Below are 25067 nucleotides of genomic sequence, written 5' to 3'. Positions count from 1 at the left end.
TAATATTGAATGGGATTATTGTTAAATATAGTGAAACAGTTAAAAATCTTGGCATTTTTATGGATAGCGATCTAAATTGGAACACTCAAGTAACACACATTTGCAAAAAAATATTTTCTCAATTTCACTCCTTGTTCCATATGAAAGAATTTCTACCACTTAGTCTAAAAAAGAATCTTATTCAGACGCTTGTAATGCCCCATTTTGATTACTGCAATTCCTTGCTAACTAATGTAAGTTCACTCTTAGCTGAGAGACTACAACGTGTTCATAATGTGTGCATACGATTCATCTGCAATACTCGTAAATTTGACCATATAACACCTTCTCTCCAGTTACTTTCACGGGTGCGTCTGAAAGAACGAAGACCAATACATTCACTGTCTCTTTTGTTTAGAATCATGCATACTTCTACTCCGAATTATCTGTTATCGCGCTTTCAATTTCTTGCAACTCTTCGAAACCGACATCAAGCACCCTAATCATAGAACGTCTTTATACTCATCTTCCTATACTGCAGAAATACCTCGCCTCTGGAATTCGTTACCTAATGAAGTCAGGGACTGCCTGACTTTATCACAATTCAAAATTAAATTGTAAAATTTTCTCTTGGTTAATGTTTTTACGTATTGCTAGAAGTATTGATTTGTGTTTTTTTTTTTTTATTTTTATTTTTTTAATCTACATAAAAATTGCAAGTTTCTTGTTTATGTTAGTTAATTAGTTAGGATACAATCAATTATGATACTTAATCACTCATTTAAAGTCTGTGTGACTGCAACCTGTGTATATTTTTGTGTGGCTTTACTTTGTTTATAGTGTTTTTTTCTCTCTCTCTTTATTTTTTGTGTAGCTTTATTTTGTATATAGTGCTTTTTTTCTGTTTATTTCTATTAATGTACTTGTATTCCTGGTGTTGTGGAAGAGAAGGCCTGATGGCCTTAACTACACCAGAATAAATAAATATTATTATTACTATTATTATTATTATTATTATTATTATTATTATTATTATTTCGTCAGTGCAATTCAATGTCTTTTAGCCTCTTAACATTTTCCCTTATAAAATTTTCCCGTCAAACATACAGGAATGATATAACTTGCACACGACTGATTTCCCATGTTGAACACCTATGTAGAACTAACTGGTACATAATGTATAGAGTTAAAATGCTTGTCCATTCCACTGGTATTACATCACGTGATACATGTTACAGCACCTCACACGTACAGTAGATCCTACAGGTACGGTTTGGACTAGCAATGGAGAGTGGCCTGAGTCCACGAACATTTCGGTCAATGAAATGGGCTGTTTTGCTACCTCCAATCAAGATATGAAAGATAAGTGGACAACATAATTTTCTTGAATTCCTCTATCCGGGACACTGTTCATTCACCTACCGTAATCTACAACACGGGACACCCAGTTTAGTTAGAATGGAATGGAGTACAATTTACGGAGGAAGCACAATAGCCCACAACTGTGACCTTTTACGATCTATTGCGCTAACTCTCAACCTACGCGCATTCCCAAACCCACATCGACTACACTAATTCCCGCTTTCCGGAAAGACAGTTACCTGGACATACAGAGTTATCTACGGTTTAACGTGCTGATATGTTTAAAACGAGTTTTCGAAACAATAGTTATCGTCATCTTTACAGTTATCTGTGCTTCAGCTTGTAACTGTGCCTCGGCCTGTAGTTACCTGACTGTTAGCACTGATTCGAACAAATACAGACATGAGGCGCTACTGCATTACTGCTTCGTAATAGTATATTATGCAACGAGCCTATAATGGTAGTAATTAAGACGCGAGTATGTTTGTTTATGAAACGAGCGCAAGCGTGTTTCATAATTTTCATACGAGCGAATTAATTACCATTATAGGCAAGTTTCATACGATTTTTTATGCTCGACCATATTTCTAACTTGAAATTATTCATAAGTATTCATGTTATGGTTATCTAAGTGAATAGCGGAATTGACCTTCTAAATTGTGAGATGTGCGCAGAGACGAAAGTATTGATTTTTTCCGAGGAAGAATGTCATTGACCTTGATATAATCTAGAGAATAACATGAACATTAATCTTAATATAGCCTGGAAATTGATTTAGAATTGAAAAACGAGATGACAAATTGAATTTATTTCAATATTATTTACAATTAACGCTAATTATTATAGTAACAGAACATAACCTTCTGCGACTGTATTGGATTTCCAGCCTCCGTGACGTTTCGCTAATTGTCTTTCGATTGCATATCCGAGAATAATCGTTACTTGCGGTTTTATAATGGTACAATTGTGATTTATCATTGGCTGAACAACTGAAGTATAATGAATAGGTTTACTTTAATGAGGTGCATTAAAGGGCTACTACAAGGTGTATAATTACTACATTTCGGCATGGTCGAGCATAAACTATAATAACTGAATAACTTTATGATATCTTTACTGTGTTAACTTTTCCAATTCACCTGGCTGACTGGTTTCGAAGTGGTATCCTTCATTGTCCGAAGCCTAGTGTGTTAGACTAAGCTTCGGACAATGAAGGATACCACACCTAAACTAGTCAGCCAGGTACGTTAACAGAGTAAAGATATCACAAAGTTAATCAGCGATTATAAATATTAAAAGAGTACATCAACTGACATTAAATAATAACAGTATTTAACTCAATTTGGAAATGGTGAGTCCATCACTGTCAACGCTACTGTGTGCTGAGAGCAGATACTATTCTGCTTCCATGCCGTTTTACACACCTTCTGTGAGATCAATGGTTCGGATTTCTAACAGCAATTCTCCCAGCAGGAAAGGGCCTCTCCACACTTCAGCAAGGTAATCTGGCGTTCTTCAAGGAACTCTTTCTGAATAGAGTCGTGTCCATGTTGTGTGCGTTTCCCTGTCCAGACAGAAGCCCAGACTTCACGTTGTGTGACGCGTTTCTATGGCGTATGTTACAGCGAGACTATGTCAACCCGGTACCACAGTGACACTATGATAACTGCTGTAACTCCATATCAGTAATGATCAGTGTTTGCCACGAATCATTGATCTCATGGAGTACGTAGTCAACAATGACGCACGGTATGCGAAGCATGTAGTTGTGTAATAATGTCAGACAGAGATTTTGATTTTGCTCTAGTTACTTTAAGCTACCTCTTTTTTATTTTCGATTACCCTGTGGTTATCTTCGAAACTATTTGGCTTAATTCTGTACGTATAATACAGTATATCAGAGCCTTACGGTCTTACTAATAAAAACTCTATATACAGACGTTTAACTGTCTTATACTTATACAGTGATTACCTTGTTTATAAGTCGTGTGTAAATTCCTTACTAATAATCTCTACATACGTCGTGTATAACAGTATAACTGTTACACAGCTACGTCATAGTTTCGTCATTATTTCATTACGAAAGATAATAGAATATCTGATGTTCTCTATTGCATCCGGTAGAGCGCTCTAGTGTGCCATGTTAAGTATCGATAGTATAACTGGCTCTGATCAATTACCACACTCTATTTTGGTCAAAGAGTATAAGCTACAGCAATATTATTCTTATTATTCTGTGCTCTTTGGTTTCTTCTTCTGTGGTTACAAGGCAACCATCGTCATATTTATTCGCTCCTTTTCATACTCTCTCTCGCTATCATAATATTAATACTCGATCACAACGCGATAACACGCTAGAAATTCCACTCCACACATCAACTCTGTATTCCTCATCTTTCACTGTTGCTACCTCTCGAAACTGGAACTCTCTGCCGCCTGAAGTCAAGGGCTGCCGAACATTGAAATCTTTCAAATCCAACTTAGAAAATTATCTTATGACGAGTTGCCAAACTAACTTACTATTATGACAAGTGTTGTATTGCATGTTTCCACGTATTCACATTTTTTTATGTTCTAGTGATATTTAACTTATTTTATATTTTTATTTTCATATTTTCCGATAATAGTATATCTATAACGTGATAAGTTGAGCTATATATACTGTAGTCATAATTTTCCTTACTGTATGTACCTGAAAATATTTTATTCATTGTATGCTTTGTACTGAACTGTTTTATTATTATTATTATTATTATTATTATTATTATTATTATTAATACCACTACTATTCTTAGTTTTATCATTATTGTTATTATTATCATTATCATTATTATTATCATCAATAATTTTCTTATTTTTTATACTTTATATGTCTCATTTATTTTGACCTGCTGTTCACATTTTATTATGCTTTTTCCTTTCTTTCTGTATGTTATATATTATGTCTGATTTCGACTTATTTGTTGTTTACATTTTATTATTATTATTATTATCTTATTCAGTTTTGTGTGTAAAATTGTAGTGTACTTTGTGAATTTGTAGTGCTTTTTGTAACGCAGTTTTACTCCTGGTTGAGTGTTATAGAAGGCCGTATGGTCTTAACTCTGCCAGGTTAAATAAATCATTATTATAATAATAATAATTATTATTATTATTATTATTATTATTATTATTATATCATAAAATGACAATCGATACGAACTGCTGTTAGAGGGGCGACCATTTTTTCTCTACATACAATGCTTAAACAATGGGTTTCGTGTATATAACTACTGCAAAGCAATTCCCATTGCATAGTTACAGACTGTTTACACATCCATCGGTTATGCATGGTTTATTAGTAACGTTTTCTATCTCAATTCTGCATAAGTCTCGTATAAAAAGAATACACGGTTTATTAGTAAGACCGTTAATGTTTTTTCAATAAAAGATAAAACGGATTCAATTTCCATTATCCATTTATTAGGAAAAACTGTGTGGTGTAAGGTCTGACAGTAACATAGTGACTTCCGTGTTCACTAGCGATTTCAGAGTGCCCCAGCATTCTTTCATGCTGCGTGGGCACACAGAGACTACTTTCCTCAGCTTCTCTTTGCACAATCTTGAAATCATCATGTTGACTCGCCAACCCTGAATAACATTGACAGTTAAAGTAGCCTAATAAAGTGCAAACAGAGGCACTTGTTTGCCATAAGCACGTCTTTTCATTAAGTAAGCAAGCAAGGAGACTCGATGATATCATGCTACAGTGGTCTGGCAGACGTGGACGAGAATTTGTTGTGAGGCTGTCGGGACTCGCTTAATATTCTACTTGATGTATACTTTATTTCCAAAATTAATTACTGCAGGGCTTGATGAGATTATGTACGTTCATGAAGAGAAGAAACTTCACACTAATTTTCACAAGATAGGTCGGTCCCCTGATAGAGCGCTCACCTGCACAAGGAGTGTGAGCCGCACCATGCCCCGGACAGCACTTTCCTTCACCTTTCAGGAAATCCTCAAAACTGAACTAGATAGTTCATTGCCCGCTTAGTACAACAGCTAACACGCTTATGCCTTAGTCTAATATCTGTCATTCTTCGCCCTAACTATTCTTCTATTTCTCCTCTTTCCCTTCTTTCCATTTATTGAAGTTAGTCCTCTCTTTATCCTCCATTTCAATTTTAATACTTCTCATTTGAATATATTTGACTTCTTTTCCCTCTCCTATCCGCCTACTTCTGAAACTTCCTATTTAGGGTAAACATTGGTAATTTCGTGACAGTGGTTATTTCGTGATACTTCTTCTTTGCTCTTTCGTGAACTAACCAATGGTGTTACGAGATTCAAATTTCCGCCAAGGGATTGCATATGTTGTCCAGTTTCCAGAAACATACACCTACGCTTTGTTGTGACTATTGTAGCTGCTTCAGTGAGCTTTTATGTTTGGAGAGAGCAAGTTAGCGTCGACTTCTCAGGCGTACAAATTTTGTGGATGTTTGTAATTACATTACAGGGTTATTACTAAAGGTAAGCATATGATATTTGGAACAAAGATTTATTGTACCTTCATGAAATTTTAGGAAATGTTTCTGGAATTTTAGATACAGCTGTAGTCGCCATATAGGCTTAGATTTACTGATAGAAATCTTAGCTGTTTGAGGCGAAATCTTGTTGAGCATTAAGCGTTCCATTTTATACTATTTTAAAAATTGTATTAAAATACGATTTTAGAAATCTGAAGAAAAGGTATGATAACAAAAAAGAAAAGGGAGACGCAATGAGTTCAGTGTAGCTTCTGTTTGATTTGTTATCATGCTAAGTGCCAATGGTGCCAATGATAAGTGCTAGATGACTTACTTGCAAGAATTGTGACAGAAGATGAAACATGGCTCCACCATTTTGGCAGACAATTGAGTGACATCATGCAAATTCACCAAAGAAATAGAAATTCAAAAGTACACCTTCGGCAGGAAAAGCTATGGCTACTGTGTTTTTCGATTCAAAAGGACTCTTCCTTGTGGACATCATGCCACACGGAACCACCATTAATTCTGACGCGTATGTTGCAACTCTCAAGAAACTTCAATCTCGAGTGAGTCGTGTTCGACGACATCGGGAGAAGCAGGATGTTCTGCTATTGCACGACAACGCACAGACATATGTCAGTCACAAGACCACAGACCAGATCAGAAAATTCGGATAGACAACACCGAAACATCCGACTTGCAGTCCTGAACTGGCACCGTGCGATTACCATCTCTTTGGTAAACTGAAGGATCCCTTCGCGGAACGAGGTTAGAAGATGACTCCCTTGTGCACGCTGCTAAAGAGTGGCTCAGACGTGTTGGTCCAGACTTTACTGTGCTGGTCTACAGGCCCTCATTCCTAGGTTACGTAAGGCAGTTGAAAGGGACGGGGATTATGTGGAAAAGTGACATTTTGTTCCTAAAGGATGCATCTACATTCTGTGAAAATAGCAAAGCTGCAGGATAAAAATATAATTTTTAAACAAATGTTATGCATTACTTTTGGAGTTACCCTAGTAATATAGGCTATAGTAAAGTCCGTAATAAAAGTGTCCATCCTTTCAGGGCAAAGAAGATCCCTTTTCAATTTCAATTTTTACTTTGATTTCATTCTTATTATGTGTTGATATGTATTTCTATGTTTTTTTGCTGCGAATATTAGACAGAATTACTATGTTTGAAGTCTTGTAACAATAAATGAGAATTTCATTTGACTTTAATGAATTTTTCCACAATTCTTTTACCTCAATGTAATATCACGAAATTACCAAGGTTATCACGAAATTACCAACCTTTTAGCTTAAGTTGTAAAAGTGGTTTTTGGCACTTGTTCAAGAACGTGTCTCCTACATTGGAACCATTTAGCTTTATTATATTCGTATACATTTTCTGTTTCTTACTTTTTTTCAATCTCCTTTCCACACATCTCATTTTTCTCATTAATTTACATTTTATCTCTATTTCCCTTTACGATAATTTTTTCCTTATTTTTAGTTCTATCAGCTTCAATTCTGCCTCTTTCCCTTCCCGTACTTTTCCACATTTTTCCTTTCTACTTCCCTCATTCATTTTCTCACTTTCTTTTTGTTTTCATTTTCACTTTCCTCGTCAATTTCACCACTTCAGGTACACATTCTCTCCTTTCATCCACTTTCTCTCTGCCTTCCATTTTCTCCATTCCCGTCTTACACTTCCCCCTTCTCCTTCATATCCTCCCTTTCTTATTGTCCTCCAATTCCTCCCTTTCTCATTGTCCTCCAATTCCTCCCTTTCTCATTGTCCTCCAATTCCTCCCTTTCTCATTGTCTTCCAATTCCTTCCATTCTCATTCTCCTCCGATTCCTCCCTTTCTCATTCACCTCCAATTCCCATCTTTCTCATTGTCCTCCAATTCCTCCCTTTCTCATTGTCCCCCAATTCCTCCTTTTCTCATTGTCCTCCAATTCCTGCCTTTCTCATTGTCCTCCAATTCTTCCCTTTCTCATTCTCCTCCAATTCCTCCCTTTCTCATTCTCTTCCAATTCCTCCCTTTCTCATTGTCCTACATTTCCTCCCTCCCACATTCTCCTCCAATTCCTCCCTTTCTCATTCTTCTCCAATTCCTCTCTTTCGCATTGTCCTCCAATTCCTCCCTTTCTCATTGTCCTCCAATTCCTCCCTTTCTCATTGTCCTCCAATTCTTTCCTTTCTCATTGTCCTCCAATTCCTCCCTTCCTCATTGCCCTCCAATTCCTCCCTTTCTCATTGTCCCCCAATTCCTCCCTTTCTCATTGTCCTCCAATTCCTCCCTTTCTCATTGTCCCCCAATTCCTCCCTTTCTCATTGTCCCCCAATTCCTCCCTTTCTCATTGTCCCCCAATGCCTCCCTTTCTCATTGTCCCCCAATTCCTCCCTTTCTCATTGTCCTCCAATTCCTCCCTTCCTCATTGCCCTCCAATTCCTCCCTTTCTCATTGTCCCTCAATTACTCCCTTTCTCATTGTCCTCCAATTCCTCCCTTTCTCATTGTCCCCCAATTCCTCCCTTTCTCATTGTCCCCCAATTCCTTCCTTTCTCATTGTCCTCCAATTCCTCCCTTTCTCATTGTCCTCCAATTCCTCCCTTTCTCAGTGTCCTCCAATTCCTCCCTTTCTCATTGTCCCCCAATTCCTCCCTTTCTCATTGTCCTCCAATTCCTCCCTTTCTCATTGTCCTCCAATTCCTCCCTTTCTCATTGTCCTCCAATTCCTCCCTTTCTCATTGTCCTCCAATTCCTCCCTTTCTCATTGTCCTCCAATTCCTCCCTTTCTCAGTGTCCCCCAATTCCTCCCTTTCTCATTGTCCTCCAATTCCTCCCTTTCTCATTGTCCCCCAATTCCTCCCTTTCTCATTGTCCCCCAATTCCTCCCTTTCTCATTGCCCTCCAATTCCTCCCTTCCTCATTCTCCTCCAATTCCTCCCTTTCTCATTGAACCCCAATTCCTCCCTTTCTCATTGTCCCCCAATTCCTCCCTTTCTCATTGTCCTCCAATTCCTCCCTTTCTCATTGTCCCCCAATTCCTCCCTTTCTCATTGTCCTCCAATTCCTCCCTTTCTCATTGTCCCCCAATTCCTCCCTTTCTCATTGTCCTCCAATTCCTCCCTTTCTCATTGTCCTCCAATTCCTCCCTTTCTCATTGTCCCCCAATTCCTCCCTTTCTCATTGTCCCCCAATTCCTTCCTTTCTCATTGTCCTCCAATTCCTCCCTTTCTCAGTGTCCTCCAATTCCTCCCTTTCTCATTGTCCTCCAATTCCTCCCTTTCTCATTGTCACCCAATTCCTCCCTTTCTCATTGTCCCCCAATTCCTCCCTTTCTCATTGCCCTCCAATTCCTCCCTTCCTCATTGCCCTCCAATTCCTCCCTTTCTCATTGTCCCCCAATTCCTCCCTTTCTCATTGTCCTCCAATTCCTCCCTTTCTCATTGTCCCCCAATTCCTCCCTTTCTCATTGTCCCCCAATTCCTCCCTTTCTCATTGTCCTCCAATTCCTCCCTTTCTCAGTGTCCTCCAATTCCTCCCTTCCTCATTGTCCTTCAATTCCTCCCATCCTCATTGTCCTCCAATTCCTCCCTTTCTAAGATGGTCTATCAGTATATCAGTAACACTTTGTATGTACAGTATACTGCGTCATGCTTTGCCCAACATCAGCTGATAGGACAGATCTTTATATGGGCGCCACTTTCATCCGGTGAGGTAGTAGAGAATGTCCTATTTTCTTTAATGTTCGAAATTTCCTGCATTATTAAAGATGACGTTTCGACATCCCGTGACCTCATTTCATGGGTTCAAGCAAGGACTCTCTCTAGCCGTTATGAAATGACAAGAGTCTGAAATAATACATTCAGTTATCTTTTTAGAATTAACACAAATAATTTTAATTCAGGATTTTACAATTTCTGCGTGCTCAACATGATCGAACACAACTGAATCAAATCCACGTTCTGAACAGAACAGCACGGCAAAGTGTAGAGAAAAAAAGTGGGAAAGTAAACAGGGCAAAACAGGTTACGTTCCCGGAAGATCTGATGATGGAAGAGACAATCTGCGGAAAGCTTTTTACTCGATGAGTTCACGGTGAGCACAAAGTTTGTATCCCACACACAATACGAACAGATGATACATTTTGAATTGCACGTACTTTATTACTTTGTTTGCGCAGTAACTATTAAGGCGGTTTGGGAATGCGTAGAAAATACGGCCGTAGGTTCGAGCCCCACTTCGAGCAGGGATGTTTTTCTGCTGTCACACTGATTTGCTGTGTTGCACTGAGTGGAGACAGCCGTCGTGCTTGTACCAACCTACGTGACGCGAATCCCGCTATTCCTCAGTCCATGGGGGACTCAAGAAATTTCGAAGTGAGCTTGTGATGCAATTACAACAAAATTATAGGTACATTCCTTCATACATATGACGTAGAAACCGAGTATTGAAGAGGAACAGATAACATACCTGTGCTGGAAAACAGAACAGGATTTCATACATTATAAATGAGAACACAATTTTAAAGGTAAGTGTCAAATTCTGTACATTGCGTTAGAACATATAACGGATTTCTAAATATTTTTATATTCGACCATGCCGAAATGTAGTAATTATACACCTGGTAGCAGTCCTTTAATGCATGCCATTAAAGTACACCTATTCATTAAAGTTCAGGTTTTCGATTATTCTCGGATATGCAATCGAAAGACAACTAGGGAAACGTCACGGAGGCTGGAAATCCAATACTGTCGCAGAAGGTTACGTTCTGTTACTATAATAATTAGCGTTAATTGTAAATAATATTCAAATAAATTCAATTTGTCATCTCGTTTTTCAATTCTAAATCAATTTCCAGGTTATACATTCTCTGCATTACATCAAGGCCAATGACATTACTGTTTCTCGGAAAAAATCAATACTTTCGCGTCTGCGCACATCTCACAATTTCGAGCTATGAACAAGGTCACTTCCGATCTTCTGTCAGATACAAATAAAATGAATATTTCTGAATAATTTCAAGCTAGAAATATGGTCGAGCATAAAAAGTCGTATGAAACTTGCCTGTAATGGTAATTAAGACGCTCGTATGAAAATTATGAAACTCGCTTGCGCTCGTTTCATAACCAAACATATTTGCGTCTTAATTACTATCATTATAGGCTCGTTGCATAATGTACTATTATTCAAATTGTATAGATAGCATACATCAAGGGATGAAATCAGTGAGATTTATACTTACCATCTCTTTTAAGCTAGACACCTAATTTTTGTATAGAATAACCTCTTGTTATTAGTACGAGGCGCGTCCAGAAAGTAAGTTTCCCTGAGGCCGTTTACAGAAAGAAAACACAATTTCATTTTAAAGATTTATTGGAACAGATACAGCAATTGTTGAACTTTTTTCCAACATGTTCCCCATCGAAACTAAGACATTTGTCATACCATGGGATCAAAAGAGAGGTGCAGACGGCTGTCACACACTGGTTCCGATCTCAGGCGACAGACTTCTACGACACAGGGATACAAAAGTTTATCTCACGGAATGACAACTTTCTCAATTCCAGTCGGGAAAATGTTGAAAAATAGCTCAACAGTTGCTGTATATCTTCCAATAAATCTTTCCATTAAATTTTGTTTTCATTTTGTAAAGCGTCCTGGGGAAACTTACTTTTTGACCGCCCTTCATATTAATATCCCCAGATTCATTAGTCTCAGTTTAACAATTTTTTGAGTTATTATTTTTTAATTTGACTTTCAAAATGCATAAAGAATTGCACAGCATCTTTAAGCTGTATATAATTTAACAGCACAACCATAATATAAATGTTGAATGTATGAGAGACCTAAAAAATTAATCGAATGAGTTAAAAATAGTAATTTTTAGTGCCCGGATAGTGTATTTTACTTTTCAATTTTGAAAATATTTCATTTCAAAAGGCTCCGCTGTTTTGTTAGTCAAACTTTGCAAAACGTACAGTAAAAATTTCAACCTTTTAGCATTAAATTTGTTAGAGCCTTCAGTATGTGTGTAAATGCAGTGAGAAAAACTGATTAATATATTTAAAATGTTTATTTTTCGTCATGGAAACCAGTTTGTAATTGTGAAATATAACTGAAGCACGAATCCTTTGGCTTCATGTCAAAATGTGGTATGTCATTTCTTGCAGTTTTCCGGAAGACAGCATTAAAGTTTGATTTTATTGGGTTATTTTACGACGCTGTATCAACATCTAGGTTATTTAGCGTCTGAATGATATGAAGGTGATAATGCCGGTGAAATGAGTCCGGGGTCCAGCACCGAAAGTTACCCAGCATTTGCTCGTATTGGGTTGAGGAAAAACCCCGGAAAAAAACCTCAACCAGGTAACTTGCCCCGACCGGGATTCGAACCCGGGCCACCTGGTTTCGCAGCCAGACGCGCTGACCGTTACTCCACAGGTGTGGACTTAAAGTTTGAGCGACTATATAAAATCATAGTAATGTTTCATAACAACGGACTAGAGAGACAAATAATAGAGATATGCGTGTCATCTTTTCCCACAATCAAAATACCATCAGGATGCAGAACATGTCGCAAAACTTCATTTTCACCAGAAATTGACATATCACCTTTCGCCTTGGAAATACAAAATTTTTAGGATATAATTATTATGTTGATAAAATGTGGCCAACATATAAACGAAATGTCACCGTTTTCTTTTAGAAAATAACGAAATTTGGTTTTCCCCTAAAAATTAACGAAATATTGCCATCTCATCCCTTACGCCGCATAGGTAACTCTGTTGGCGTCCACCGCTGTTGAGTAACGCTTAGCATGTGTGACTGTGAAACTACCGGGCTCGGGTTCAAATCCTGATTGGGGAAAGTTAACTGGTTGAGGTTTTCCCGGGTTTTCCCTCAACCCATCAACAGCAAATGCTGGGTAAGTTTCGGCGCTGGACCCTGGACTCATTTCGCTGGCATTATCGCCTTCATCTCATTGAGACGCTAGATAACCTTAGCAGTTGATGAAACGTCGTAAAATAACCGATTAAAAAACAAGAATCTTTACTTCCTGCCACTAGGAATTCTGGCAACCGTACTGCAGTGTCTAAATGATGAAGTGCTGCTATTCAGACTTGCATGGATGAATATATAATAGGATGCGAAACTTACCGAGTTTCCCGTAACACATACTAGAGGCGCAGTTGTAGAAATTAATCTTGCTGCCACCTGTTGGGCGGAGGGGCATTATTACATCTACCGGCGCACCAAGTAGCGAAAGGAGTAACTAATTACTCCATGCATTTAGCAGCGCACCTGGTGACGAAAATGTTAAACTGTGCAGAAAGTATTCCCTCCCACCCTCATCGATATTCAAAACTAACCCAATTTAAAATAAAACATTTACATTTTTATTCCTCACAGCATCTTCTACTGAAAATTCTTACCGGTACCTACAGGAAGATAAAAGAGACGATCTATTTTACACTACCCAATTAAAATATAATCAGAAAGACACAAAAAATAAAGCAAAAGGTTAGATAATTGGGATTGTATTCTTTGGGTATTTATTTTACAGCGCAATGGAAAAGTCTGCAAGAACTACTTAGATAGTTCAATTTATAATATTACTATTACTTTACAACAACACTATTTTTACAATGTCCATAAACATCATTACTGTTTAACATACACTGCTTATACACACACTTCGTATCACTTTATGTTCACTTATTAGCAATTTTCTGTCTGCCATCTTGTCTCCTCGAGCAATATCTCGAACGGATAAATAGAGAACTCTGGGTAATGTACCCAACACGTAGTTCTAATGTTCACCACCTACGACGTTGGGCGCTGATCATCTTATTTAAGCCCCCTGCCGCCAGATGGTGCTGGCCGCAGTTTCGCATCCTATTATATATTTATCCATGAGACCTGTGTGTGTTTATTCGTAGGTGAGCCGGCGATGCGCTGTTGCCAAACTGCGCATAATTTGAGCCTAATTTTATAATTGATCATGCACTTAATTATAAAACGCATAATAGTTTATTTATTTAGTGTATTCTATTTCCCCCACAATCTGCAGAGTTATATAACGTCCACCTTGTATATGCAAACTATTCTGAGAAGGGAGAATAATACGGCGACAAGCAAGTCAGGTACGAGTAGAGGGATAAGAAAACGCAATCAATCGTAACCTGATCTGAGCTAAATCCTCACAATAACTCCTAGTAATCAAGTTTCTGTCGTTTTGACTGGAATCTGTGAGCAGCAACTAAGTCGTAAAGATTTTTTAACGAATAAATGCAATTTAAAATCTTCGGTAAAAATTGTGATGCAGAGAATATCAACGAAAAATAACTTCCTTAAACTTTTGTTCATAAAAAATTTTGAATGTGGAGCCATCTCACCTTCATCTAAAACTTTCAAGTCGTTCAGCACGTAATGATCTAGACAGAGTGCAAAGTTTGTGTACTCAACATCTTAAATGTCATTCCTCACATAGTAAAGTTAGAAAACATCAGCACCAAAATTAATGCACCGCCCGCACTCCACACAAGGTCTTCCCGACGTCTGCAACGACACCGGCAAGTTAGGATATACGAGTAGTGCTCAACCAATTCGAGGAACAAGAGCGCCCCACTTGCTTTCTTGAAGTTTGCAACTATCAACCACGAGTATGCAAGCAACAATACACAGTACGTGGAATGTTCATATATTACCGTTTCACTATTTTTGTCTTTCAATTTGTTCTCAACACAAGTGACTGAACAAATATGAAGTCCCTACTACAGTGATTTGCAAAGTACGGACAGCGGTCCAGATGCGTCCCCCTGAGACGTTCAATGGGGCCCGCAACAAAATTCCGAATCCGAAAATTTTTAATGAGGAAAAATGAAAGAAAAAAAAGTATTTTGTACTCTTGTTTTTCTTTCTGTTTCGTAGTTTAAGTCGGTGGTTCCTAACCTTTTTTGACTGACAATACACTTTACTGAACGCCCACTATATCGCGACACACTTAGTGTATATTATTATAAATAAAAACAAATAGGCCTATCTACCAAAAAGTAACTGGGCACTGTGTTTTTCCCTTTAGAACCTCGTGGTACCACATCTTGTTGCTATAACAGCAGCCATCCTGTCAGGCATGCTCTCCACTAATTTGTGTAGGATATCCATTGGAATGCGTCGCCATTCCTCTTGCAACATGGCACTAAGTTGGACAATGGAAGTTGGCCCCATGTTTCGGCGGCTACTATGCATTGGTATGCAGACAATAATGTTCACCGGTTGGACTGGCCTGCACTGAGTCCTGATCTCAATCCCACTGAGCACCTTTGGGACAAATTGGACCGGCGATTGAGGTCTCGGAAGATGCGGCCAACTTTCATTGTCCAACTGAGTGCCATGTTGCAGGAGGAATGGCGACGCATTCCAGTGGATATCCTACACAAACTAGTGGAGAGCATGCCTGACAGGGTGGTTGCTGTTATAGCAACAAGAGGTGGTACCACGAGGTTCTAAAGAGGCAAAAACAGTGCCCGATTACTTTTTGGTAGATAGTGTAATAATAAGAACCAGTGCATTTCTTCTGGAGAAAAAGGTGATGGAACTCTGTGTAGAATATTCTATAGCGGACGGGGAGATAATTATTGTTCACTGCACGGGAATTTTGTCGTTTTTAACCTCCTTTTCGTCCAACTAAGGCTTTCAAGGTCTAAGCGGAATTCAAATAAAAATTATATTGAAAACTTAGATATTCACACATGCAGTATTTCGGTTCCATGATGAAGAATGCAACAAAAAGTGTCAGAACGCACTGATAACGTCTATGTAGGTCGGACATCCAGTGTTGCAGATAGATCGATGTTAACACGCAATCGAAAATTCTTAAATAAAAAACAGCAACTTGGTTGGCATTGGAAAAAAATAAAGGTATGTGTCAAAAATCCTGAGCTATATATGTTGGATGTCCGATTAAAGATGTTTATTATCGTTTTTGACAACTCACTTATTTGAATTAATGTGAAGTCTGCGCTTTGTGGATTGCACAGAATTTCTCTATACGTGGCCTTACAGTTGACAGGCCAACACGTAAATTATCTTCAAGATGCAGCAGTCTTTTCCTTTGTTTAGATTTCACTATTTTTATGGTAGAAAATGCTGATTCACACAAGTATGACGTTGAAAACGGCAGTTCCAAATGTATTTCTAGTTTATTCGACACCATCGACTGATTTGACGAAATATTTCCGTATATAAGACACTCGGAATTTTGTTTATATTCCTCTCCAAGCCACGTAAAACCACATTGCAAGTATTCATCACTATATTAACGAAACGCAGGAAATATTCGCTCACATTATTTGAATTAGCACTGCTGTCATCTAACCCAGGACTTGATTCAGATTGTATTTTTCGAGTTAAAATCTAAATAAAGCACCTTTGATAAAATAGTCGCACTATCACCCGCTCACACGAACTGTATATTATACCGAAACTGATCAATATGTTCGGACAGTTTTAAACTCTGTTTATTACTAATGGCCTTATCTCTACCATAAATAAATAAATAAAAATAAATAAACAAATTAAATAAATAAATTAAATAAATAAATTAAATAAATCAATTAAATAAATAAATAAAATTAATTAGTTAAATAAATAAGTTAAATAAATTAAATAGATAAATCAAATAAATTAAATGAATAAGTAACATAAATTAAATGAATAAATTAAATAAATAAATTAAATTAATAAATAACATAAATAAATAACGTAAATTAATTAATTAATTAAATTAGATAAATAGCTTAAAGAAATTAATTAAATAAATCATCATCATCATCATCATCATCATCATCAACAATACGATTTGGGCCTATTGGCCCGTTTCGTCTCCAAAGCAGTATTAAAATTGGTCTTTCCAGCGTTTTCTAGGGCGTCCGATTCGTCATCTCCCTTGGGGTTTATAATGGTGTAGTCGGTATGGAATGCGGGTTGGTTCCATCCTACATATATGTTGATGCCATTTATTCCTATATTCTGTGATAGTTTCTATAATATTTGGCATATTTAGTTCCTGTCGTATGTCTTCATTACGCTTGTGGTCCAATAAGCTATATCCTGCTATTGGCCTTAGCATTCTCATTTCAGCTGCTTCTATTCTCTTCATTTGTTGAGTTGTCATACACCATGTTTCGGATCCATAGGTTAATGTTGGAATCGCCATTGTTTTGTAAAATTTTAAAATTGTGTCAGTCCTAACTTTCTTCTTTAGTGTTCTTTTTATCGTGCCAATTAACTGCTGGAATTTAGAGAGCTTCCTATCTATGTCGTTAATTTGTTCATATGATATCATGCAGCCTAGGTAATTAAAACAGTTCACTTGCTCTATGATTTCATTATTAATAATTATTTTTGTTCTTAATGGCGTTGTTCCCTTAAAACCCATCACTTTAGTCTTTTTAGTAGATATCTGAAGATCATATTCTTTTGCGATGCAGTTCAGTTTAAACAAAGCTCGTTGGAGGTCATCTTCTGTGGTTGTAAATATAGCCTGATCATCAGCAAACAATATTGTATTTAGAGGTTTAATTTAATTAATTAATTAAATGAATTAAATAAATAAATTAATTAATTAAACAAATAAATTAATTAAACAAATAAATTAATTAAACAAATAAATAAAATAAATAAAACAAATAAATTAATTAAATAAATAAATAAAATAAATAAATAAAACAAATAAATTAATTAAATAAATAAATAAAATTAAAATAAATTTAATTAAATTAAATAAACAGACAAACGAATAAATAAATAAATAAAATAAATAAATAAAGCGGGAAGTATAAACGAATTATTAAGCACTGTTGCAGATGTTCATGTCTCATTGGTAAAGTCTGTCTCAAAATAAAATTTACCATATCAAAGACTTCGTCGTAAATAAAAAAAATGCGTTATAAAGAGACTTTCTGGAGGGCATAAAATTTATTTTTCACTTCCAAAATTTCGCGACACACTCCATGAGGCTGCGCGACACACTGGTTGGGAACCACTGGCTTAAGTGACCAGGGTCAGAAATTAATTAATGCGCAATCCAACCGGAAATTTTAATTAATATTTGGTTCAGAGTAATCATTTGATAGTAAGTTCTGGTTGCCGACATTTATTCGCCTCGTCTAGTAACAGGCTGTAGAAGTGGAAAACTGCGTTTCAAGACTTCGGGAGCATTGAACAAGCAAGTTTCACACAGGAACGATGGGGGGACTTCGATTTGATCGATTGAGGTAGGATGAAACAATAGCGTGGAAAGCGAAGGCATTAATCTGCTGGCAAGCCCACAACATACGTATAGATTGAATGTCGTTTCCCAATTTTTGTATTTGTCCTGTCTCGTAAAATGAGCAGGTAACCTACCAAACAGATTCCATTGACTGAACGTCAACAAATGTAACAGTTTTACAGAAATTTCTTAGACCAGGACCAGCGAATCCAGACTCTAAACGGGGACGACTAATATTCTTCCGTCACGGCATCAACGTTGCGCGGTGTTTGGCGGGGAAGAAAGGGGTTGAAGAGAAGTCATATGGCTCCCCGTGAGAGAGTAGAATTCGCTCTTGGTGCCCAGCCCTGTCTTACCTTCTTGTAAGGTAAGCAATTTAGTTTTAACGAGTAGGCCCTATTTGTCATCAAAAATTGAGTAATATTTTGCAGTTTTATAGTCACATTTAGCTATTTAAGAGTATATCTGCTAGCACATGTCTCCGTATTTTAGGTCATTAACATCCGAACCCTACTCGTTGTAGTCCTATCATTAGTTAATCATTTCTGAACCTAAACACCACGGCAGTATGTAAGCTAATCAACTGAAATTCATGGCATAAATCATTAACATTCCCAACCACAGCTCAGTTAGCTCAACATGTCTCTGTCGAAAGGCCCGCACACAATATCCGGCCGCTCCTGTGTTACGTGTAGTAAATGAGCAATTGTAACAGCTTCCATTACCCCGCATGCTTTGCTTTTTCTGTCCCTTTTGTCGTAGAACACGTATTTCCCCGCTCCGAGTAATGGCACCCGTTTCGGAATCCGTGGAGAAAAAAAAAGGACAGGATTTCAAGTGCTTACTCTAACAACACCATGAGTCATCACCGAATGCTAGTGTTATTAATAAAGACCATTTTCTTGGTCCGACAACATTGGAAAGAGTATAAGTGTGCACAGGATATACATTAAGTCACATGTCCTTCAGTAGACTTCCTGCTCACAAACACAAGTAACGCGAACTACAGTCACTCTTAACAGGTTCTTTACTACCAAACAAGTACAGCATACTTCCGTTAAGCAATGTTTATGACATTATGCACTACTGGTGGATATAAAGCTGCCTAAATAAAAAAAATCTGTTTGAGTCGCTTGAGAAACTTCTTGCCCCAGCAACTAAAACTTACCCCAGTACAGGGCTGGGCACATTACGTGATTCTGAGAAATGAGCGCTGTGTGCTTTAAAGAGCGGGTCTTGCGAGCGGTCTGACGTATGCATAATGTAAGTCATTCAGTGTCGGTGCAGTGGTGACTCTGCAGTATGATGGCGAACTTTGAAGACGGAGCTTCCGGTCATACACTGAACACTAAACCGTCATATCATATCATATCATATCATATCATATCATATCATATCATATCATATCATATCATATCATATCATATCATATATCATATCTTAACAGAATGACAATAATGTACTTAGTGAATCTGCTATGAGAATTAGCTACAAAATTTGCCACGAAATTGCAAAGGAATTAAAAACATTCAACGAAGGTGAATTCATCAAGCGATGTTTAATTACATTAGCAGATGAACTCTGTCCACAGCAAATAGGGGAAGTGGAAGCCATACGCCTGTCTCGTAGAACCGTGGTGAGGAAGTTGCAGTATGTGCGTATGGGTTATGTAAATAAGCCTAATGATTTGTGTGTGTGCACAGAGCGAAGTTTATTTCATTAAATTAATAAGAGTGTTATCAATTCTGTAATGTACAATGAATTGATGTAATATCCTTATAAACTATTTATATACTGACAGACTGAATGACTAGAACAACGTGGCTCTTGTTATATTAATGCAGGGAAGGTAGCTGTAATGCGAGTCCGCCACTGCGTGAGCGTTCTGCTCCGGCTTGGAATTGAAGTACCTTGCGGAGCGAGAGCAGCTCTGGCCGACTAAATGGAGCCGCTCTCATGCCCGACCCTGCCCTAGTACAAACCCTAGTAATGCCGCACTTCGATTATTGTGACGTTTTGTTAAGTGACCTAAGTTCTGATCTGTCAGTCAAGTTACAGCGAGCTCAGAATATGTGCGTCAGATACGTGTGCAACATCCGACGATATGATCTCACATCACCGTCCTTCGCAAGTCTTTCGTGGCTCCGACTTAAAGAACGCAGAACTTTACACTCTTTGTCTTTACTCTTTCGAATTCTGCACACCTCAACACCTAATTACCTTTCGTCTCGTTTCTCTTATCTATACTCTAACCACGACGTAAATACCAGATCACTTATCTGTGGCACGCTAAGTATACCTCTTCATACAACATCTTGTTATTCATCATCTTTTACAGTATCCACCTCGCGTCAATGGAATTCCTTGTCACAAAGTATTAGGGGCTGCAAGACAATAAACACCTTTAAAAACAGCTTAAAAGATAACCTTATTAGCATTTCACTCCAATCATACTGATTTAAACTACCACTGACTACATTGTCACTTCTTTCATTAGACATCATCCTGATAGTGCTGTATTTTCGAAATTGTCTCATAATAATCTCTTTCTATTATCTAATATTATTTGAAATATATTAACATTCTATGTATTTTAGCTTAATTCTGCTACACAGTTTATTTCAGTGTTTAATTAATAGTTCATAGTATTTTGTTGTTTAATTCGTAAATAACTCTTGTATACATGTAACTCTCATCTAAATCAAATTGTTGAATTCTTTGTAAGTCCATGCATATGTATATATACTTCTTGCTGGTTGAGCGGAAGAGAAGGCCTTACGGCCTTAACTCTGCCAGCTAAAATAAATCATTATTATTATTATTATTATTATTATTATTATTATTATTATTATCATAAAACAAGTGCGAAACTACAGAAATGGGTAAAGGAATTCGGAAGACAGTATGCCTGTGTAAGATTCGACATAATTGTGTGTAATTTATGTAAGACTAACAATCTGTTCCAAAAGATGGTATTTACAGCAGCACTGTAATTATATATGTTTTCAGAACATGGGAGGAGTGATAGTAGGAGGAATAGAAATAAAGTGTACAAGATTTTCTGATGATATGGCGTTGTTAACAGAAGAGGATATCATACTAAGGCAGCGGTCATCAAAACACTGCACGATCGGGCTAGCGTCTCTTGCCCGCGGACTAGACACAGCCCTAGCGTTCAATCGTCGCTGCTAGCGGGTATACTGTCTCTCTATCCCTTGTGCACGACGGAGCAGAGTTCCTTACCCTCCATTCACTCTACCCATTTTAGCGAGTGCTGACGACCACTGTACTAAGGTATATGCTACTGGAACGAAATGACAGCTGAGAGCAGTATGGAATGAAGATAAATGCCAACAAGACGAAGAGCAAGGTCATAGGAAGAAAAGTAAATAAGATAAACTTGCGAATTCTAAATGAGGCAGTAGAGGAAGTGGGGAGCTTCAAATTCTTAGGGTGTACTATAAGCAGTAACATGGGCTGCAGCCAGGAAGTCAAAAGGAGGATAGCAATGACAAAGAAAGCTTTTAATAGAAAAAGGAGCATCTTCTGCAGACCTCTGGAAAAACAACTGAGGAAGAGACTAGTAAAGTGCTTTGTGTGGAGTGTGGCATTGTATGGGGCAGAAACAGGGACATTACGACGAAATGAAGAGACGTATTTGAAATGTGGATATGGAGAAGAATGGAGCCTCTGTAGTGGAGAGACAGACTAAGAAATGAAGTTGTGTTGGAAAGAATGGGTGAAGAAAAAATGATTGTGAAACTGATCAGAAAGAGAAAAAGGAATTTGTTGGGTCACTGGCTGAGAAGAAACTGCTTACTGAAGGATGCACTGGAAGGAATGGTGAACGGGAGAAGAGTTCGGGGATGAAGAAATCAGATGATAGACGAAATTGAGATATGTGGATCATATGAGGAGACAAAGAAGAAGGCAGAAAATAGGAAAGACTGGAGAATGCTAGGTTTGCAGTGAAAGACGTGCCCTTGGACAGAACACTACGAATGAATGAATATAACCATTTGAAATTGATAGAAGTGAGTCTGACGATCTACCTTCAACTTACTAATAATTTAGTGTCAGCGGACGAATTTAGCAGAGATCTGTATGAATTAATGACGATGCAGACCAACAAAGCTGAGAACAACCATTTTATTCATTTTGTTGGAAAGTAAACTTGAATCAGTATTTGTTAAAACAACGTTAGTCATGAAATCGAGAGTTGTAGGAAACTTAAAAAAGTGTTGTTTAAACAAAATTAAAGTATTTTAGTTCTCTGTAGATTCACTATGAACACGTAAATAACATAATTTTAACACCAAACGATATATTGAGAAATAGCGACAAACTTGAATATCACAAAAATTTGTAACTGACGTTGTTTGAACAAGTACCTATACACTTGTACACAAGGGAAGTACCTGTATTATAGTAGTACCGGTATTTTAAGTTCAATTTTAAAGCAAAGGTTATTGTAATATAGGCTTAAATATTTCATTAAGGACAGTACCTACGTTACAGTTGTAGCAGTGTTTTAAGATAAAATTTTACAAAAAAAAATATATTATCTTAATATGGGCTTAAACATTGCATTAAGAACGGTACCTATGAAACAGTAACATTTTAAGTTAAAATTTTACATAAAAGTTTAATGTAATAGAGGCTTAATAGTACATTATGCAACGAGCCTATAATGATAGTAATTAAGAATCGAGTATGGATATTTATGAAACGAGCGCAAGCGAGTTTCATAATTTTCATACGAGCTTATTAATTACCATTATAGGCGAGTTTCGTACGACTTTTTATGCTCGACCATATTTCTAACTTGAAATTACCGGTATTCAGATGTATACATTTTATTTGTAACTGACAAGATCGGAAGTGACCTTGTTCTAGGTCGTGAATTGTGAGATGTGTGCAGACGCGAAAGTATTGATTTTTTTCCGAGGAACAATAATGTCATTGACCTTGACGTAGTCCCGTTAAACTTGATAATATTATAACATTATAACCTTGATTATTGAATCCGACATTGAAAAACGAGATGACAAATTGAATTTATTTGAATATTATTTACAATTAACGCTAATTATTATAGTAACAGAACATAACATTCTGCGACAGTATTGGATTTTCAGCCTCCGTGACTTTTCGCTAATTCTCTTTCGATTGCATATCCGAGAATAATCGATACTTGCGGTTTTATAACGGTACAAAGCTGACTTGTCATTGGCTGAACACATGTAAGTTGAGTTATCATTGGCTGAAGACCTGTACTTTAATGAGTAGGTGTACTTTAATGACATGCATTAAAGGACTGCTACCAGATGTATAATTAGTACATTTCGGCATGGTCGAGCATAAACATGCTAAGAGTAGTACTTCTGATACAGTAACTTTTTAAGTTAAAATTTTACATCAAAGATTGTTGTATTATATGCTTGAGCATTTAATTAAGAGTAGTGTCTGTGAAATAGTAACATTTTAAGTTTAAAATTCACAGGAAAGACAATGTTTATTCTTTTGTAATACATAACACAGGCCTACTCTTGAAATCATTCTTTTATGTGTGTACTGTGGTTGTTGACCTTGAAGCGGGAGTCGTCTCCTTTGAATCGTACAGCGCCGCGCGCCATTCTTTGTAAAGTTATTTCGATCGTTGCACAAACTCCGTACTCACTTAACTTCAAAGAGTAGTGGCTAAGATTCAGGTCTCTAGTTATTAGTAGTTAGGTCACGAACCGATCTAACTTTTATGATCACGTCCAATGGTTCTACCTCCCTTCGTTACGAACATGAGGGTGCCGAATTTGCGTATACAATTAGCCTTGCCGTGCGGCCCCTATCATTAATATCTCAGTATCGAGAGCAGTTGAAGCGTGTGCGACAACTCGTTTGATTTGTAGTCGACAGTTCTGCAATATTTCGAGTGAAACATAGTAAAACATTTGTTTTGATCTGGGACTAATTTTGCTATGTCGCTTCAGTTGAAGAGAAATTAACATATTTCAAACTCTTTGTTAGTTACTTCTGTTATCATAGATCCATACTCTCCATGTAAACCGAAACAAAAATAAAACATTCAAACCGATTCAACTGTAATCTTTATTTTATATTAACGTGTCTACACATATTTCGGTCTAATAATTTATTTTCAGGTTAGAAAGTTCATTTAACGAACATTTTTGCTTTCCTTTAAAGCAGTGATCATCAACTCAGCCCTGTGACGTCATCTCAGCCTGCCCTGCTGCCCCCTGCACTCTGGTTTCGCTGCCGCGGGCACAACGGAGGCTTGCGGTAATGGTATGATAATTGTTCCTCATATTGATCGAATTAAACTTAAAGGAATGTGAATGTCTAATGCTGGTAGTTACGTCTATGAAACCAATTGATTGATAGGTTAGAGGTGAAATATAATAATAATAATAATAATAATAATAATAATAATTTATTTAATCTGACAGGATTAAGGCCATAAGGCCTTCTCTTCCATCCTACCAGATAGCACATATAAATACAAAAAAGAAATACAAACACTGATGAAAATGATACAAATTAAGTTAAAGCCCTATAGAGGGTCAACAGAGTCAAAAGTACATTATAGTGCTCTCATCGAGCTAATACAACGAAAAGAAAGAAAACAGAGATAGCAATGATGATATTGATAACTGACAATAATAATAATAATAATAATAATAATAATAGTAGCAATAATAATAATAATAAATACATTACATATTAATTTTCAATTTTACAACAGCATAGTTAAAATATTTACTATATGTCATGGGTTAAGGTGAAGTTGCGCAACCTGACATGTGTTCAACAAACAATTCCACGAACTAGAATGTGATTTTTTAATTTAAATTTGAATTTTGATATTGTCCGACAGTCTCTGAAGTGTTGAGGGAGAGAATTCCAGAGGCGTGGAATAGATATGCTGA

The sequence above is a fragment of the Periplaneta americana genome, chromosome 10 (assembly GCF_040183065.1).
Source record: "Periplaneta americana isolate PAMFEO1 chromosome 10, P.americana_PAMFEO1_priV1, whole genome shotgun sequence".
In the NCBI taxonomy this organism is placed as follows: domain Eukaryota; kingdom Metazoa; phylum Arthropoda; class Insecta; order Blattodea; family Blattidae; genus Periplaneta; species Periplaneta americana.
The sequence above is the reverse complement of the archived record's forward strand: the minus strand, read 5'-3'. Positions refer to the sequence as shown.